The sequence below is a fragment of the Cornus florida genome, unplaced genomic scaffold (genome assembly GCF_030987335.1).
Source record: "Cornus florida cultivar Cherokee Brave unplaced genomic scaffold, ASM3098733v1 CherokeeBrave_3.0.0_Hap2_Chr01, whole genome shotgun sequence".
Taxonomy (NCBI): Eukaryota; Viridiplantae; Streptophyta; class Magnoliopsida; order Cornales; family Cornaceae; genus Cornus; species Cornus florida.
Window position 1 is genome coordinate 76588737 of NW_026775571.1, and position 5520 is coordinate 76594256.

Consider the following 5520-nt stretch of genomic DNA (forward strand, 5'->3'; position numbering starts at 1 on the left):
TCATTTTTCAAACATTAAAACCTGTAAATCACTGTATTATTTTTATGTTTTCAGCAACCAAAAATGAATTGATAGTAGGAAACAAGACATATGGTCCCCGGGTGCTTGACCGAGTTGGTAAGGTCACGATCTGAACACCTACAAGTCACAGATTCGATCCCGTTTATCGCCATTATAACCCTCGACTGAAATTGTTGCTGAGGTGTGGGGCCGTCGACAGCATCCCGGGTTTGTAGCCTGGGGTGGGTCCCGAAGGGGCCCTGCCCAGGTAAGTTCCGGTGCTAGCCAAAAATAAATAAATAGGTAAATAAAGACGTGAATATCAGACTCGTATAAAAGAAAAAAAATAGAACAAAATATACTTCTTTTTGAAAAGCAAACATCTCATGGGCCGTGTATATCGAAGAAAAACAAATTTCACTTAGGTTGTGTTCAGCTGCATAAGTGAAATTGAAAAAAAAAAAAAAAAAAAAAAAAAAAAAAAAAAAAAATTGGTTTAATTTTGTGAGTTGTTTTTCTCCAATTGCACAAATTTCAATTCCAAAATGTTAATTCCATGCAACTAAACACAACTTTAATTTACTTAGGCCAAGCTCAATCTAGCCAAGCATATCCCAGATGAAGCCCATCAATATTTAGGTTAGGGTCAATCTGGCCCATCATATACCAGCCCAAGCCCATCAGCTCATCTATAAATGCTAAACATTCTTACGACACAAGTGGCCATTACAAATGTGAACCTACAATTCCCTCATCTTCCTTTTGCTTGTCTCACTCTTCTAAATTTCAGGTCGGTATGTAATCAACAGTTTTTATTATTATTATTATTATTATTATTATTATTATTATTATTTATCAATTTCTATTTGAAATCATTAATTTTATGTTTATGACTGTTTCCTGCTATATATTTCTTCTCTTTAGATCAAAAAAATTGCTTTTCAAGAAATTTGGTTTCCATGTATATGTGTGTATATACAAATTTTGTAAGTCTGCAAATAGAAACAAAATATGGAGCAAATAGTAATTTGTTAATTTAGAAAATTTGAGTACAATCATTTGTAATATCTTTTACAAAAAAAGAAAGGTCCTCTGATTCGATCTCCTTTTTGTTGTTGGTTGGATTCAAGGGCTGCACGAGCTTATTTTTGAATCACCGTGTAATTTGATGAAGAACGGCACGTCGTTGGATGTGCTTGTTGTTGATCACTGTGGAATTTGATGAAGAACGGCAAGTCTTTGGATGTGCTTGATGTTCTTCACTTTTGGGTTTGAATTCTGAATTTGTGTCTCTGATTTCTGAGTCTCTGGATTTCTGGACTTCTGAATTCTGAATTTGTGTACTTTGTTTCTGGACTTCTGAATTCTGAATTTGTGTGTGAATTTTTGAACTTCTGAATTCTGAACTTGTGTCCTTTGTTGAATTTGAGGAAGAACGGCACGTCTTTGGATGTGCTTGTTGTTCTTCGTCTTCAGAGATGAGAGAATTTGTTGAATTTGGTAAATAATGGCACAACTTTGGATGTGCTTGGTATTCTTCGCCTTCAGGTTTGCCCTCAGGATTTCTGGCCCTCTGGATTTCTGATTCTGGATTTCTGAGTCTCTTGATTTCTGAATCTCTGGATTTCTGAGTCTCTGGATTTCTGGACTCTGAATTTTTGTCCCCCTTCCTTTTTCCTCCAGGCCTTTATTTATAGGCTTCTTGGATCTATAGGATGACATGTGTTATCTCCTGATAAGAATAAAATAATAACTGGGCCGGGCCAGTTGTATTAAAATTAATTATTCCAAATATATTTTATTAGGAATAATTATATTTTCATTTAATCACCTGGGCTGGGCTAAGTAAATAATTTAAGTGGACCAAGTCTGGACCAATTAAATAACTTAATTAAACATTAGGCCCAAATTTAATGGGTCCATTTGTTAAAACCAAAGCCCACTAAATTTTAGTGTCTACAAATTGCCCCCACTTCGAGTCCCAAGTTTGATAGGACTTGTCTCCTTTCTCAAGTGGGACTTGAAGTATCCAACTTCTTCTTCTTTTCTTTTTTTTTTTTCCTTCTTCGCTTTCCTATCTAACTTTGGATTATAAAATAGGATTGTAAAGTTTCCTTTTTTTTTTTTTTTTTGCTTTTCTATCCAACTTTGGATTGGAATTTTACTTTCCTATTTGAATTGAATTATACAAATCCCAATACAAACAGGAGATATTTGGTTGCCTATATATACCACCAATATTATAGGGTTTGACATCAATTTTAAGAGCCTCTAAAGACTTGTCAGCTTGCAACTTCTGAAAACTGTGTTAGTGCAGCCTCTGCTTGAACACACACAAATAATTGGTATGTCTTTTTTTTCTTTTTCATTTTCTTTTTTTTTTTTTTTTTTTTTTCACGCTTGTTGGAAGTTGAATATATATATATATATATATATATATATATATATATTTTTCTTCCACGCTTGCTGGAAGTTGAATTTTTTTTTTTTTTTTTCTCTTTCTCTTCCACGCTTGCTGGAAGTTAAATTTCGTTTTTTTTTTTTTTTTTCTTCTTCTTCCACGCTTGTTTGAAGTTGATTTTTTTTTTTTTTTTTTTTTTTTTTTTTTTTTTTTTTTTTTTTTTTTTCACGACACCTCAACGAATAGCTAAATTCTCTTTCAGAAATACCTCGGCGGTGAGCAGAATTTTCCTAGGCAGCTACAGTCTGGCGACGAACCAATTTATTTCTTCGCAGCTATACTTTGCAGATGGATCAAATTTTCCTTTGCAACTACAATTCGGCGACGAATTAAAATTATTGTTTGCAGCTACACTTTGGCGATAGATCTAATTTCTTTCTTGCAGCTACAGTTTGGCGACAGACCAAAAAAATTTTTACAGCTACAATTTGATGACGTGCCAAGTTGACAGGGTGCGACGAACACTTTTGATATCGCATGATGAGTGACAACATCTTGATAGCGAGCCAAGTTGAAAATTTGTGACGAGCGCTTTTGATATCATGTGACGAGCACACTTTGCCATTTTGCAACTCTAAGGAGTTTTGTTTTTTTTTTTTGGTCGAATTGAACTTAGAATAAAATCCTAAGCTGCCTACGTACCCTCAAAAGAGAAAGGGATCAAGTCATCACGTAGTTCAATAAAGACACATTTTTTTTCAAAAACAGTTTATACTCGTGTCAATGAGTGTCATTTTTTTGTTTTTGTTTCAGGTAGACAGTTTAAGCTCGTATCAAAGAGTGTCAGTTTTTTTTTTTTTCTTCAGGTAGACAATTTAAACTCGTGTCAAGGAGTGTCATTTTTTTTTTTTTTTAAGTTGACAGTTTATACTCGTGTCAAGGAGTATCATCGAAATTTTGTTTTTGGACAAATAGTTTATACTCGTGTCAAGGAATGTCATTTTTTTCTTTTCAGGTAGACAGTTTAAACTCGTATCAAGGAGTTCTTGATTTTTTTTTCAAGTAGACAGTTTAAACTCATGTCAAGGAGTTTTTGATTTTTTTTTTTTTTTCCAAGTGTACATTTAAACTTATATTAAGGAGTTCTTGATTTTTTTTTTTTCTTCATGTAGACAGTTTATACTCGTGCCAAGGAGTGTCAAATTTTTTTTTTTTTAAGGAGACAGTTTAAACTCGTATCAAGGAGTTCTTGACTTTTTTTTTCAGGTAGACAGTTTAAACTCATGTCAAGGAGTTCTTAATTTTTCTCTTTTTAAGTTGACAGTTTATACTCGTGTTAGGGAGTATCATCAACAGTTTAGGCTCATATATGGGAGCATCATCGACAGTTTAGGCTCGTATCTGGGAGCATCATCGACTTTAATTATTTTCTTTAACTTTGCAAGAATCAGACGTTAGTCTAAGCTTATACTGGAGGGCACAGACTATCTCGTCGTCACTTTGAGAATTTTCTTCTTGGTTTCCTTGACTTAATGCCCCTTGTGATTTTGCACTTTCGGTTAAAGTCATTGTTATAGCATGGTGCATTTCTTGATGTAAGTCTCTTGAGTTGATGCTTATAATGAAAGATGATGTTACTTTGTCATCTGAGTTAAGAAGTATATTGTCTTCTTCTTCTGACTCACTTCCCTCATCTTCTTGAAGGTTGTCGGGTATATCTGGAACATCTTTCCTAGCACCATGATTTTTCATGCTAAGCTCCATGTCGTGGGCTCGAGTAACAAGCTCTTCAAATATGCGAGGCTTAATCCCTTGTAGGATGTAAAGAAGCTCCCAGCGCATGCCTTGCATACATGCTTCAACTGCAAAAATTTTAGATAAACGATCCTTGCAGTCAATACTTAGAGCTCGCCAACGGTTGATATAGTTAACCACGGGTTCACCCTTCATCTGTTTTGTATTTGTAAGCTCCAGCATACTTACAATACGACGAGTGTTGTAGAAACGGTTGAGAAATTCTCGTTCCATCTGCTCCCAACTATCAATACTTCTAGCTTTGAGGTCTGTGTACCAATCAAATGCATTCCCTTTGAGGGAATGAATGAATTGCTTGACAAGGAGATCTCCGTTTGTACCAGCATTGCCGCAAGTTTGTACAAAGTGTGCGACATGTTGCTTGGGTTTCCTTTTCCGTCAAATTATTGAAGCTTTGGAGGTTGATACCCAACCGGCATTTTTAAGATGTCAATTCTTTCCATGTAAGGCTTTAAGTACATGCAAGCACTTTGAGGAACGCCACTGTATTGTTTGTTTATGCAATTCACTATCATGTCTTGAGTTGTTGAACAGAAAGTGAGGTGACGGAGACAGCTTCAATTGTTGGATTAGCGGACACATCATTTTGATTATTAATTGGAGTGTTCTCTGGCATAGAATTAGAATGAGGAATTCGGCTTTTGCTGGACTCAGCATTGTCGTCATGTAATTTAACTTTTCTGTTAGCGAGGCAATTTTTAGATTTTGCTCCTTGAGAGAGTGTTGTAATCTTTCAATTGCATGGGCCATAGTCGTCAATTGCTCTTCATACGAGGTAGTACTCGTCATCATGACTGGCATAGTGATGGAGTCAAAAAAAATCTTTGGCCTTGGGTGGACTAGCCTTGAACTTGTGACTGGAGCAACCTTTGAGGTTGTAGGAACCTTCTTCCTTGCCCCCAGTAAGGTGGAACTTGAACTTGTGACTGGAGCAACCTTTGAGGTTGTAGGAACCTTCCTCCTTGCCCCCAGTGAGGTGAAGGCGGTATGAGTTTGAGTTGTTACTTTGACAGATTTGGCAGAATTAACTCTCATCGCATCGTGCTGTCTTTTGGCAGGAACGGATCATTGAACTTGCAGAGGTGTTTGTACCACTTGATAAAGTTGCAACCTTCTTGCCACCTTTTATGATGGTATTGAAGTTATCCGTCATAACTGCGATGTCTTTGGGGGTATTCTTACTATTCGTCTGAATATTGTTGGAAGTTATAAAATCTGACGATGAATTTGTTGAGGATTTGATGTAGGAGAAAGAGATGAGAGGCAAAGGATGTCCCACCGAGCGTGCCAAAAATTTGTACACA